At 41.0% G+C, this 14271-nt stretch overlaps 1 protein-coding gene across 26 annotated transcripts in view; it reads right to left on the reverse strand.

Annotated features, from left to right (window-relative positions):
- LOC143327988 (neurexin-1a) overlaps nucleotides 1-14271 on the reverse strand; it is a 252337-nt gene that overhangs the window by 166628 nt on the left and 71438 nt on the right. The gene's annotated exons all lie outside the window — the stretch shown is intronic.

The following is a 14271-nucleotide window of genomic DNA, read 5'->3' on the forward strand; positions in this document are numbered from 1 at the left end:
TTGCTTTACTTCACATGCTGCACTAAGAAAAGGTTTACCTGCTACACAATGCTGACATGGTCCTTTACTGCTTCCTCATATAAAAACACTATAGCACTGTGTTCTCTTTTCTCATGCTATTGTTTCTTTGCGATCAAGGCTGAGGAACAACAAGGACTCCCCACAACATCAACCTGTAGTTGTAGACTACAGCTGCTCTACATGGCAATCATGAACAGGCCCACACAGTATTCTGAAACCAGAGCCCCCCAAAAGCATGTTGTCTGTGCATGTATGTTATTATGACCCAAATATGCTTATTGTTGGGTGGCGACCTCTTGTGGTCATAGTAATTAAGAGGGAGCACAGGAGGAAGTCAGGTGACAGTATAAAAGAGCAACAAAGTTTGCATAAGGAGGAGGTGGGGTGGATGCACAGGTCAAACACAGGACTTTCACCCAGGAAACTGTTGTTCTGGTCATGTGTGATACCAAACTGCTGACTTATTTCATTTCACATACGTAAGATAACTTAATGTACTTAACTTACTAACACAGCCAGTTAATTTTTCACCAGCTTCATAAGAAGATCTGAGAACAGTGCACATCCTGTCAGTCCGTTTGGTCTAACACCACATTTGCACCCAATAATTAGGCACATGTGCGTAAAATAATATGATATGACAGCACCCTATGACAGCATCATATAAAACCATATCATGCCGCGCATTTAAATCAATTACATGATATGCTTTACTGTCACCAGGTAATTTAAAGTCTACACACACTCTTCAGCCAGCCAACACAGAGATGTGCTCACACACATTTAAAACTGAAGTACTGAAAACAAACAAGTAAAGCTCAACAATATGACCCCTCAGCAACAGAAAACGCTGTAAAGCCTCTCAACTAACACAGACCACAGGCTAAGCAAACACTGACTGAGATGCCTTTTTACCTTTACACAGATAAATGGACCACAGTAGTCAGCTGTCCATTTTTACTTGCTGGACTGATATCTTTACAAGCTTTGGTCTTCTTTGGAAAACTACCAGTTGACAATAAGTCATGACATCTGATGGGAAACAAAAATCACATGCAAAGTTTATCTTATATCTCCAAGTACCAACCACATTTGAACAGGGACTGCTGTGACTTTGTGGAGATGTTAATCAATGTCTTTACACTTCTACAAATCAATATCTGGGGTATAAAGGTTTATTAATACATTCAATTCTTTGTCACTTTCTTAAACCTTGAGTTGCATTTCCTATACCTGCAACACCAGTACTGTATTTACTCCTGACTGCCAATCTGCCACACTACAAATGTCAGAGCAGAAAGCATCCCTGTGACAGCTTCATATGGACTCCTCCCAACATAAAAAGACTTAGAAACACAAGTAGTTTAGCTTCATATGTCTCTCAGTGCGCTCAAGCAAGTCTGCACTCATCAGTCATCAGACATCCTCAGTGATGACAGTGTGTGGACAAAGCTTGAGAAAAACCTTAATAATGTACGCGTCAGATAAAAACAGAGCGGCGCGGAGCGTCAGAGGGTGATGCATGTGAACACCCATTAGAAAGCATTTAAAAACAGGTTTAGACAGATAACAAGCCATTAAAGCCACTAGCAGAAAATAAACCACCAAAACACAAATGGACCAAAGCATTCAATTATCATAAATGGAGAGCGCTGCACATTTATATATGCTTGCCAGAGAAATACAGACACACATTCAAATACACGCGCACCCACACGTTTAGAGTAGCATCCAGGCATGCATACAACAACACAACAAATAAAAGGGGTTGCTGTCCACAACAATTTGTCACCTCATTGATTCCCCCTTAAAGGCACTATAGTGCACCTCTGGGAACAGTGCAAGGGGCCGTAATTGAAGTTGACTGGATCTCACCACTCTTTGTTCATTCCCTCAATGTCTGAGCCACGTATCAGTGAAAATGAGAGACCTCTAGCCTCTTCACTAAACCCACCCTTCCCCGCTCCACAAGCTCAGCGACCATATAACAAATAGAGCCAATAGTTGGGGTCATTCTCATCTCTCTCTCCACACATCCCCATGCCTGCACTTCACAGTTAATTCCCCAACCAATGGAGAATGAATTGTGTGTGCGCAGCAGTGCCGTTGTTAGGAATTTACAACTCTTGGGGCTCAGCCCAGAGGCAGTTTCAGAACGAGGGGCACACGTCTCCTTCTAGAATCGTATTTCCATTCAAACACCAGTGGTCTGGTGAACTCTGATGTAAACATATGTAGGACTACATGAAGCAGAACAACAAGCATCAGTCTGTGCTCAGCTGCAGTGTAAAGAAAACAGATAAAATTGAAAAATAAATGGGTGTTTTTTTAATTGAATTTTTTTTTTTTTTACAATGATAGTGATGCTGGCAAAGCACGACTTGTCAATCTTTAGACAGTTAGCATTTGGAGGCATTTCACCATCAGGGTCTCAGCCAAGTCAAGTGTCAGGCCAAGCTAGCACTCAAACTTCCATCTGGCCACCAATGGCAGTCAGCTCACAAGCACACAGCTGGCTCTCCATATCTGGCTAATGGGCCACTCTTCTAATTCACACTATATTCCTTGTAAGTGCTGGGCAGGCATAAACCCTGTATTTGTCTTTAGCTGGTATAGCTCTTCCGGTTTTACCATCCATAAAGCTGCATTAAGTGTTTTTGACCGCTACAGACAACAGACCTCATAATACTTGAATGACAAATATGGCCTTGAGATTCATGTAGATATGAAAATGTTCTTATTGAGGGGAGGGTGAGGGGTAGCCAGACCTAACCAGCCATGAGAAGCTACACATTTATGGCCCTGAGAAAGTTGAGAGAGTCACTGTGTGGGTGTTGTAGATGGACTGGACTGTATCTCAAGAAAATTGTAGACACATATAAGCTAATTTTGTTCTATGTGATAATGTGTACAGTGAAAAAGAGATAATTTAATGTGTAGTTTCTCTGTAACAACTTTAGCTTTGCTTGGCCCAGTGGTGGTGCTGACACACAAAAAGCAGTGCGTCACAAAGCATTTTTCAGCCCTGCTCTCAGAGCTGTTCCCCAGCTCTACACTGTACGGCTAAGTTTTAAATAAGAGTCTATGGAGGCAAAAACAGAGCTAAACGACAGGCTCATTGGCTGACCAGAAACATGACTCTAAATGAATGTGGCTGGATTTATTTCAAATACATTAGATATAACAAACTAGTGAAGATGTGACTGTTATAAAGCGTTCTGAGAATGGATTAGTGTTGCTTTAACAGTAGCTCTGACTCTTAGCTATGTTGCACCTAACATATAGTAAATAATCAGCATAAGCTTGAGATGAGTGAGCTGAAAGTGGCTGGAAGCGAAAAAATATAAAATAATCTAAAAATATATATATATGTAAAATACTGCTTAAACCTTAATGATTTGGCTTTAACGTCATGTATACTGTAAAATGTCTTATTTCTTCAAATTACATATGACCGTGACTGGCAGAGCCCCCACCGAAAAAACAGATAACGGCACAACAAATGCTGACAGCAGGACTGGTTTGCATGATGGCGTGTGGCAGGATCATGTAAAATACTGACTACTAAAATCAAACACACCCCACCCCCTTGAGGAGGAAGCACATGCTGAAAGTAAAATCTGACGTTTCTGACAATTATCCTATTTACATATACTTAAAAGGGATAATGACTTCCACCTGAATTCACCTCATTAGACTGGTATATGCAAAGAGTATCCTGAATATTTTGTGCATTCACTGTATAATTTCTGAGCATTGAAAGGAAGGCAGTAGCAACACAAGTGGTGAGCAGAACGTACACTTGCAGACATACGATCACAGCAGGCATAGCAACCTGCAGTGTTAATATCTAGCCGCAGATGTGCCACTCAGATGTGTCATTTTCCAGAAAAAAAAAAAAAAAGCGACTTGCTCTTGAAGAAGACTAGTGTTTTGTCATTTTGTTCTCCTGGGTATTTGGGTGTGTCCCACTTGTCTCTCCGGGCTGTCCTATGGTCTACAGTCAATCAAACTACAGCAAAGTGCCGGCACCTTAATGCCCTTGAGTCATCAATGGGAACATGGATGAGAGCCAGCTCCTTTAGTCTGTTTTCAGAGAACAGAGGACAGAAAAAGGCACGAACACAGTGAAAGTGTGGCTCCTAGGGAAAGGCCATAAATAGACACATAGGTAAAAACTTGTCACAGTCTGTTGTTCTGAGTCATTCAACCCCTTTCTGAACAAAAACAGAATATCGGTGTCTTCGCCAACAACCAAGATGTTCATACGTTCTAAAATTCACCATTAACAGAACGTGATTTAAATAGCATTTTCTTTTCTTAGCTTCATAATAGATGTGGTAGATTTGACTGTGTTTTGACACTCTGACTTTCCCCTGCTCCGTCCTAAATTTGGGATTGTCGTCTGCCACACAAATAATTGTTAATCAATAGCATATAACTATTAGTGCCATTCAGAAACCGCATTCTCTGTGGTCACATTACATTTGCGGTTGTGGTGCAGAACTAACTCCCCATATTGATGGAAGTAATACAATTATTCGCCGCTCAAATTAAATTAGTGTCACAAGGAGTCAAAGAGGCATGATACTGCATGAAGCTTCGACAAACAGCTAGGTGTACCTCACTGCAAAAAGAGAGGAGGCAGCATAAATGTCTGCTGAGTATGTTGAACTAAATCGCTCATTTATTATGAAGCACCGAGGGGCCACAAGCATGAGCATACGTACAACAGTGCCAGCGTGTGCCTGAGCAACCAGGAGGCTCCTCATCACTCATTTTGCTCTGACACTAATCTGGCATCTGCTACTCTATGGTTGCTTTTTAAATTAGCTTGCCACCCAGGGGAGCACGCTGCCTGTCAACATCAAATCATGACACAACAGTCTGAAACAGACTCAGCAGGAGATGAGAAAAATTACCTGTGAAATGAACGTCACAGGTAGGTTTGATTTTAATTGCCATTCTTCCCGTCTGTGACATTTCTGACCACACGATCTAAGTAATAAATTTGTCAACGACACCAAGACAAACAGAAGGTGAAATGATGGGAAATTATAGAAATGCACCGTTATTCATCAGTTCAAATTTGTTTTCAGCCGCTGAAACCATTTCACACATAAGCATTGAAAAAAAATCCAGCTCATATCATTAATAATGACAAAAATATGATTGTCCTGCTGTGACAGCAGAGATATTTTAGGGAGCTGGAGTAGGGAGTGTTATAGGCATTGCTAAAACAGAAAGGGTAATTATGTTTCCCATCTGCAATGGTGTCATCTTGTTCATGATGACAGTCCCCAGCATTAACTGTGACTAACTCTACATCACTGTTTCCCTGTCAGAGATCTCACTAACACCCACCCTCCTCGCATCACTAGAAATACCATTCTTCAGTAACAAGCTGAAGCGAAAAGAGCTTGCTGTGCCACCCTCAGTTTTCTACGGTTCAGAAGGAGTTCATAGTTTGGGGGGGACAAAAAAGAAAAGTAAGACACTTCTAAAGAAGCACCTGTGGATTCTTGAGCACTAGATGGGCCATAAATAAAACTGGACAGTAAGGCCATGCAATGTGGAGACCGAAGTTCTTTAATCGTCTGTGGCAAAGCTGGAAGACTGACACTGGATTTCACTCTGTTCCCATTCACTCTCTGTGTCCTTTTTTTGACTGGCAGTCTATTAAAATGATACAGAAGTTAGTGTCTGGCAGCCTATTAAAATGATAGGAAGTTAGCGTCATGAAGCCGGCCTAAGCCTCTTACGTTATGACAGAGAGAAGAGTTTCTGAAGTACTGCATTCTCTGAGAACATATTTTATTACATGATTATCACACCATTCAAAAGACTTAATAAAATGTCTCAAACTGCTCTCCACTCGCAAGGTAGGCATTCCCAATTCATTGATTGCTGTATTTCACAATAATTCGTGTTGCTGGGATATGTTTTTGTTTTGTTTTTTTTTATGTTTGCAATAAAAGTTAAATATCTGTGAAGCAGATTGTTTTTGTTGCTGGTCGTGTTGACAGAGCAGCAGGAAGGGGCGAGAAAGCCTCAATTAGCTCAGTTAAATGTATCCAGGCACTTAACTGAAGGAGTCAGCATGTGTGGACGCATGTGAGCTTGCACGTACCAAGTTCTGTCAGACACCATACTGTGCTAGCTTAACATACTGTGTCATTTACATTCACAGTATGAAGGATGTCTTGCCGCGCTCAGAGAGAGCCCCCTCCCCCGTGTCAGTCTGCAGAAACACTTCGTCCACAGTACATTTACTCATAATTGGCTTCGCCATTCAGCTTGTCAATTGTTATTAGGCACTTATTAGAAAATGTGGTTTGTATTCTGAAAACTGACTCATTCAAGGTGTACATCAATTTGTGTGCAAATGTGTGCACCGGTGAACTAGACAGCATGAAAGCCACTTAGTTTGAGTTGGGTGATATACCTTTAATTGTCTGAGACTCTTACGATATTCTATTTAAATGAACCATAATTAAGGGCACTATCATTGTGATTAAGCCAGTCTTTCTTACACACTGTGACTTCACAGACAGCTGATGTAATATAATACATCATATATAACATATATTATAAAACATCATTTTTCTAAGGCAGAAATGCAGCCACATGACTATGGCAAACAAAACATCTCCCAATACAACCAACAAATGATGTGCTACATCAGTAATTTATAGCAACAGCCAACACACTGCCTTGCGAGCAAAACAGTTCTGCGTTAGCTAGCTAACAATCACGTCACGTTACTTAAAGATGATGCAGAGTTGCAGGCAGGGCTGATGAGAACACATTTCTGACTGCAATAGCGACGTTCATGGGCTGTAGACATTAGCTTTCTTAAGACTGAAATGTAATTCTTGTTTCTCGACCCAGAAGCAGCACAGGTGGATCCTGACATATTAGTCCTCCTAGTGGCCCGGAGTTAAAATTGCAGCCTAAATTTGATAGCCCTAATAACATTTATTCTGTTTGAAGAGCAAGTAAAATTTCATGGACTTTATATCAAGCTAATAATGTATTCTTAAAGTTCAATTTTGGTCCATTTTGTTGTTGCTTACATTTGTTTCAATGTGTTTTATTCGAAAAGCATTTTCAGTTGTATATCTCATATTTAGGGATGAGGGTTGGGACAAAATATTGGAACCGCCTACAGATACGCCAACATCAAGACTGTCATGAGGAGTACAACTATTTTTGCCTTCACAACAACTTAAATCCTCATGTCTGTCAAGCTGCATCCCGAACCATATCTGGCAAGAAACACTTGAAGCCTCCAGTTTCTTGAAGGAGGTGGAAACTTCAACACATTCTGCTTCTTGGACTCCAACTAAACCACGCTGCATTTAATCCTGAAACCGCTGAATTTCTGTGTATGAGTTCATGGTGACACTGCCGTCTTGGAATATGGAAACACCAAAACACAAAGGGTGAATTTGGTCCTGTAAACAATCTCCATATTCTGTGGTTTTTACATAGTTACGCAGGGCATCCACCGCCCCAAACAATTTCCATACAGCTGCTGCCAACAGCACAACAGATAACACCATGCTTTACAGCTGGCGACAGGGATTGCAGGTAGAAGGCATCTTTTACGTTCTCTGGAAACTCATCCAGCTGAAGTAGAAAGGGTGTGGGATACCTCATTAGACTGTTTTCTCATTGCTCCATGTTTCATGCCACTATGCTGAATATTAGAGTAGGGCAACATGAAAACGTGCTGTATACCATTAATTATAACAGTGATGACGAAGATACCGATGATGTTAAGGATATTTTTACAATTGTGGCATTTTTTATTATAGTGATATTGAGTGACATATCATAACAATACACAGCACAATGACTAACAACCTAAAAGACAGATCGACCCTCTTACAGTAAGTCATGATGTACAGTATATACTATGTTATCATAGAAAATTTGACTTTTTTCACTTCTCCCACTGCTCCTATCAATTTAGATTTCTAAAGATTAATAAGTTGCTTGTGCAATTTTGCTGAGGAGTGGAGCTTAAGAAAAACTAAATATTAGCTTGCTGGCAGGCGCAAAACTAGAATGAAGGTCAGAGCTACATCCTGTTATTAATAGCCACAATCTATGTCAACAACTCTCTCTAATAAAGCATGATAATGTGACGCATATAGCATTGCAAAGGTTATATGGCATCATGCTGATGCGTACTATAAGCCTCTAAAGAATGAAGTAATAGTTTGGGGAGTGCAGGGAGGGGTTGAGTGCTGGAATCCAGCCAATAAAATCTAATAAAATTTAGCTCTAACAGAGACTCAAACAGTCATTTTAGTGTGTGTCAGCCAGATCACACAGTCCATGTCTGCTCACTCTAATTGGCAGTGTCTCAATCAGGTGCGTAGGCAGGCCTCCTCTGGGAGCAGCTGCCACAAGAGCACGAAACCACCTCATCCACAGCTGTAAATGGCATCGCACCACTGATGACGCACACACCTGTGCACACATTCATACATGCATGAGAGCAAACATACCACAGAGAGTGCCACGGATGCATGCGCGTGCACACACACATGCTAGTATCTACCCTGAATACCCTTGACACATAAACTGGATGAAACTCTAATAAAAACACGTCTGCAATGTCTACATCACAAACTGCAATTTCCTCTTCGCAGAAAAAGTGTCTCAGACAGCTTACAAAACAATGTATTATGTGCAGGCTCACTGGCCACCTTAATCTGCATGCCAGAGACAATATTTCATTTTATTCAAACTGACCACTCTGCAATAACATCTAATTTTGCTTTTAAGATATTTGATAGCATTGAAAAGACAATTACACAGAACAAACTGTTTCCACATGAATCACAATCACATATTTTTGCAACACAATGGTGATAGCCTGTGTGCATGTGCATGTGCGTGTGCATGTGCGTGTGCATGCTTTAGATACTCTGTTGAAAGGGTTCTATGAGCATCACCAGAGGGATTATAGGAAATGTGGAGAAGGCTTCTTGTTTAAAACTACTGAAGATTCTTGAGATCAAATATACGTCTGAGATAAAAACGGGCAGACATTTATAGTTGGCAGCTGGGCCATTAAACTAGATCTTTTGGTGCACACCCCCACCAACAAGAACATTTCTGTGGAGTGGATTTAACAAATAACTCCCCCAAAAGCAGCATCTTGAGGACTTAATGGGCCTGGGAAGAGACAAGGTAGTCAATCTCTTGACGATACACAGGAACCTCTTTTTATCCGACGCACCGAGCAGGGAAGGGGTAACACAAGCAAAGTCTCTCCGGTTCTTCGAGTCTAGAAAAAGCAAGACCCAACAAGAGGCAGCTAAATCTAAGAGGACATCAAAATAAGAGAAAAAAAGCTGTAAACACAAACTCTCACAGACAGACGAATATGCATGTGAAAACCCATGTACTCAGGCAAACAAACACTGTATGAATACACATACTAAACAGCACACTTCCAGCTGCAGGGCTCTCATTTGCTCTCAGCCCATTACAGAATCACAACAGCATTACAGTGAAGAGGGAGTGTAATGTGCTGAATACTAATCTGCAAAGCCCAATCCATTTCTACAGAGTAAATCCAGGGGATAATAATGTAAGCCTTGGAGAGATGGGGGATCAATATCCTCATCAAAAGAGAAGCATTTTGATATTAATATATAGTTACCACTTCGCTTAACTATACATATATTTAAGAGCAGGGGACTATAGACATTATTTCTTCTTTCCTCCTGTAGGAAATGTAATGAACACATCAGCACTAATTTATCATAACTGATGGTAATATATGAGTGATTATTTACCATCAAACCAATGAACTGCACGAACAGGTGTGTAGTAATGTTTGATAGCAGGTTTCTGTCTGAATGAGCCCCATTTGAAATGTGCAAGCGCCAATAAATCGTTGCCATAAGCATCTTAACAAGCTGCTCAATTTGAATGTACCCTTGTCAAGGTTGCCAGCACAGAGCTAAAGTGCACACTGCAGGAGAGCAGCAGAGGTTACTGTCCACTTTTGATTACTAGAGCAGGAGAAACAGTGTTGACTGTAAAGGACTGGCATTTGGCAGACAGAAATTGGGCCATATACATGGAGACATTCCTCAGACAAGAGCAAAGTCAAGAGGCGCTGAGGCATGCCATTGCACAGAAATAATTCATGTGCTAATTACATTGCCAGTGTGTCTTGGGAAGATTTCTGTGCAGACCTGCTCTTGTCTTCCCAGCTCTCAGCTCTGAGATCCACTCTGTCTGACACAGCATGAATCCTTGATAGTGAGCAGACACCCAGACACATCAGCAAAGACGCTCGCTTATCCTTATCCTCAGTGCTCATCCCTCATTGCCCAGACAATGCATACATCAACTTAAGTATTGGAGCTACAAAGCTTCAGTTTGTCCTTGGTTGGACTGTTTATCGCACTAGCAAGGAATTACACTGCTATTACCTGCCATTTAGATACTCAGACTAATTGTTTCAGCTCATTTTCATTCATCTAGTACTTTAACACGTAGGACAGCTTACCAATGCAAATAGAAGTACAACATTAAAGGACGTTCCTGTCATGAAATAGTTATGTATAGTTTAAATCTTGTCCAGCATGCCTTTATTATTATTATCTGTAATATGGAATGAAAGACAAAGTCAGTATGGATTAACTCTGAGGAACAGAGGGAGGAAGGAAGAGAACCATTCAAATAGATTTTGTTGCCAAATGTTCATCTCTATCATAAGTGAAAAACGCTCCGTGGTACAGTATTTGCTTGGTTGGAAATGCAAAAGTGAGTGATGTGAAGTTTCCTACCAAAGATTTACTGCTACCTCGTATGCCAGTGGCACTCAGACCTCAATAAAAGTAAAACTACTTCATCAGCTGTGGCGGAAACACTTACTGGTGTATTTTATGAGCTGCCAAAACTAATTAAACCATATAATTTGAAAAGCCATCATCATCTGGGTCACTTCCATAACCTTCATTTCCTCCAGGATGATGGTATGACAAGAGAAGTCCAAATACAGCATCAGTTATGCCCAATGCAAAAAAAAAAAAAAAAGATTTAGTAACTAATATCTGCTTTTAAGGAACAACCAGACCTTGTGTAAACAAATGTATAATTCATATTCATTTATTTACAGAATGATGTCAATTATGAGAATAGAAGAAGTTAAATTTAGTTAAAATTACTGGTAGCCCATAGAAGAACTTTGGACGGTGGTTTTACTTTGAAGTAGAATTTCAATTTAGTTAATTTCCACTGACAAACTACAAAAATAGGACCCTGGATGCAAGGAAAAAGCATTTTCCTTTCTCTCTGCTTCCTAGCATCATGTCTTGCACTGCCACACATACATACTTTTGTTCTTTCCATTCCAAAGTCAACACAATGAGATCAGATTGTTCATTCATGCCTTTCATATTCTGACACTGGCGAAGTGGCCTGTCTGTCAGGACCAGTTCTTTCAGGTGCAGTGAGGTGAACTTGAGATAAATGTATCCTGAATCTAAACCAAATCTTCCCAGCATGCCACCTCCGCTCTTTCTTACTCAGACAAGAAAAGGGAACAAAGAGCCCTGCAGTTCGGGGTTGTGCACAACTCCTTTTCTTTCTGCTTGTTTTTTTCAATTGTGTTTTGTTGTCAGATTTTTAGTGGTCACTCAACAGAGGTTTGCCAATAGCCTATGTGTGTTAACTCCCCTGTGGTGAAAGAACACGGCACAGCACGCTGAGCAGCATCATTGCATGTTTAAAAATGTGCTCCAATGAGCAGATCGCTGCAGGACAGTGAAGCTTGACAGAATCCCAGCACCACCTCGCTGAGCTGCTGGGCAAGGTCACCAACACCAGAGTGGGTTTTTGTTCTTGTTGGCTTAAGGATGGCAGTTTCCAACTTCACGGTGTTATATTTATAACATTTTCACTTTGCTTTGGCTTTGATATCTAATGCATTCACACCAACTAGCTGATAAAAACAGCAGCCGTCCAATTATTTTCCTTCATGTCGGACTGGGTAACAACCGTCCCAAACATGTCCTGCAGACCTGTCGTGGGCCTCGCCGGCTATGTGGGATCGCACTAATACATACACCGAGCAATTTCCCCAAGACCTACTGTGTGCATTTCACATCAACACACCTGCCTTTTCTCTCCCAAGTCGCCTCCTGCAATGCCAGCACTGCACTGAGGGGTATTTGAGCAAGGAAACACAATGCATTCTTCTTTGTGTCTCACAGAAAGCCTCCCAGCTATGAGTAAGATCACATCGAGATATCCTTAGCAGTGGAGAACCAGAGGCACAAGTGTTTGCACTGAGCCAAACACTCCATGGCAATGGAGATGAAGCCCAGGTGAGAGCAGAATGCCTAAAACCAGAAGAGGGGCGTTGATACAGAAATGCCACCACACCACTTCAAAGGCTAAAACGCCTCACTGAAGTTGTGCTAAAAATAAAGACTAGGGTGCAGTGTTTTCACTTAACAGGTGATAGGGAATCATGGTGCCGCTTTACGGCTCAGCTTCCAAACAAATAGCACTCTCGAGGCTTTAATGAAATCCAGCCCGGTAAGAGGATGAATAAATATATAGACTAATTAAACAGTCCTGCAAGGGAATGCAAAGCAAGAAGCATTTGTGCTATTGTTAATCTATTCCTCACTTTTGCAGTGCTTAATCAGATCAGTCCATAGCTCTAATTACATTGATGCCGCTGTCTTCACTGAGGTTTGTTCACAGGGGGTTTTCTTAAATGGTCGCCCCTCCTTCCACTTCCATCACCTGGACGATTGATAGTGGCAGGACCCCGTCGTCACCTTTATCTACGGGGGGAGATTGTCCACCAGCAAAGATGCTGACCTATGGAGAGAAAATTACTCACTTTGGGGTGTTACCATTTCAGCAGCACTATGGCCCTGCTGACACTAGACCAAGGTCATTTCATAATGGGTTGTCCAGCTGCCACTCTACTGTCAACAGGCCTGAGTGATGAAGGAGAGTGCAGCCAGTTATGGCAACAGGAGTCAAGGCTACAGGAGTTTGATAAAGATCAGCCTCTATCAGGAGTGAAAACAGCAAAGAAAGAGGGATAGAAAAAAGATGATCCTGCATTTTGCCCCCTGAGCCTTCAAAGTGGTGACAAATAGATGCGCTTCGTAGCTTGCGCCTGCAAGCCGTTCTCTTTTGCATTCTGCTGGGAGCTGCACCAGTCGTGCCCCGGGAATAAATACATGTGATCGGCGAGAGCGGTCGTCACAGTGCAGCAATACCCTGAGAAGTATTGACTGTGTTACAGCTCTTTTCTCAGGTCACTGTCAATCCTGTCAGTCCTATGAATTGATCAGTGGGGGTCCACATCCTTCAGTGACTCATCCAGTACAAATACTCTATAATGTTTCAGAGTCCAATTTGTTCTGTCTGCTGGGCTGAAGTAGATGGAAGTGTGTAGTTTAACCTGTGTTTGTTTCCTATTCTCTGTGCTTCTTTATCCATATACGGCATATACCACATTTTGGCCCTGGACTGCATGTCTGACCTTTCAACCTCTTAAAAACCAGATCAGCCTGAGGTGAACTGTCAGTGGGTGTTTCGAGATCCATGCGTGTGACCAGAAGTGACCACACTTTTGGTGTCAGGTCTGTTTTTTGGAAACACCAGAGGAACTATGGCTTGTTTTTATTGTCCTTTAGACCCTTTAAACAATCCATTTTTATTAATAAGTATATTATTACTATTAATAGTAGAAGGAGTAGTACTGTAGTATTAGTATTCTACAGCTATTAAAGCAGTAAGAGGGTAAAAGTTGGTTCTTTCTGTATCTTGATTTATACTTAATATTTTTAGTAGTACACACCGGCATAAACACAGCAATTTGATGCTTTCAGTACATTTCATTGAGGCATTTCATAATATTACAGCAAATTAAAGAGCCATTTGCCATAATACAGCAAAAAGCTCAGTTTGAAAAGAATTTATCTAAGTGATCAAATAAATGGATTAAACCTCAATGGAAGCAAATTGCAGAATCCCTTAATTCAATATTGTGTGATAGTACATTTATAGTGAATATATTTAAGGAGTATTGTGTTATATTGCTTTTGAAGAATCTCTCTCCTTCTTATATAATGAAAATGATAATGTTAAATCCATTCATGGAAAGACTTTGGTTTAGCTATTTGACTCCACAAAGGATGGTTTACATAACTCAAATTACTATCTGTGGGTGTGATCTAGAATCAGGGC

The sequence above is a fragment of the Chaetodon auriga genome, chromosome 11 (assembly GCF_051107435.1).
Source record: "Chaetodon auriga isolate fChaAug3 chromosome 11, fChaAug3.hap1, whole genome shotgun sequence".
NCBI classification, from domain to species: domain Eukaryota; kingdom Metazoa; phylum Chordata; class Actinopteri; order Chaetodontiformes; family Chaetodontidae; genus Chaetodon; species Chaetodon auriga.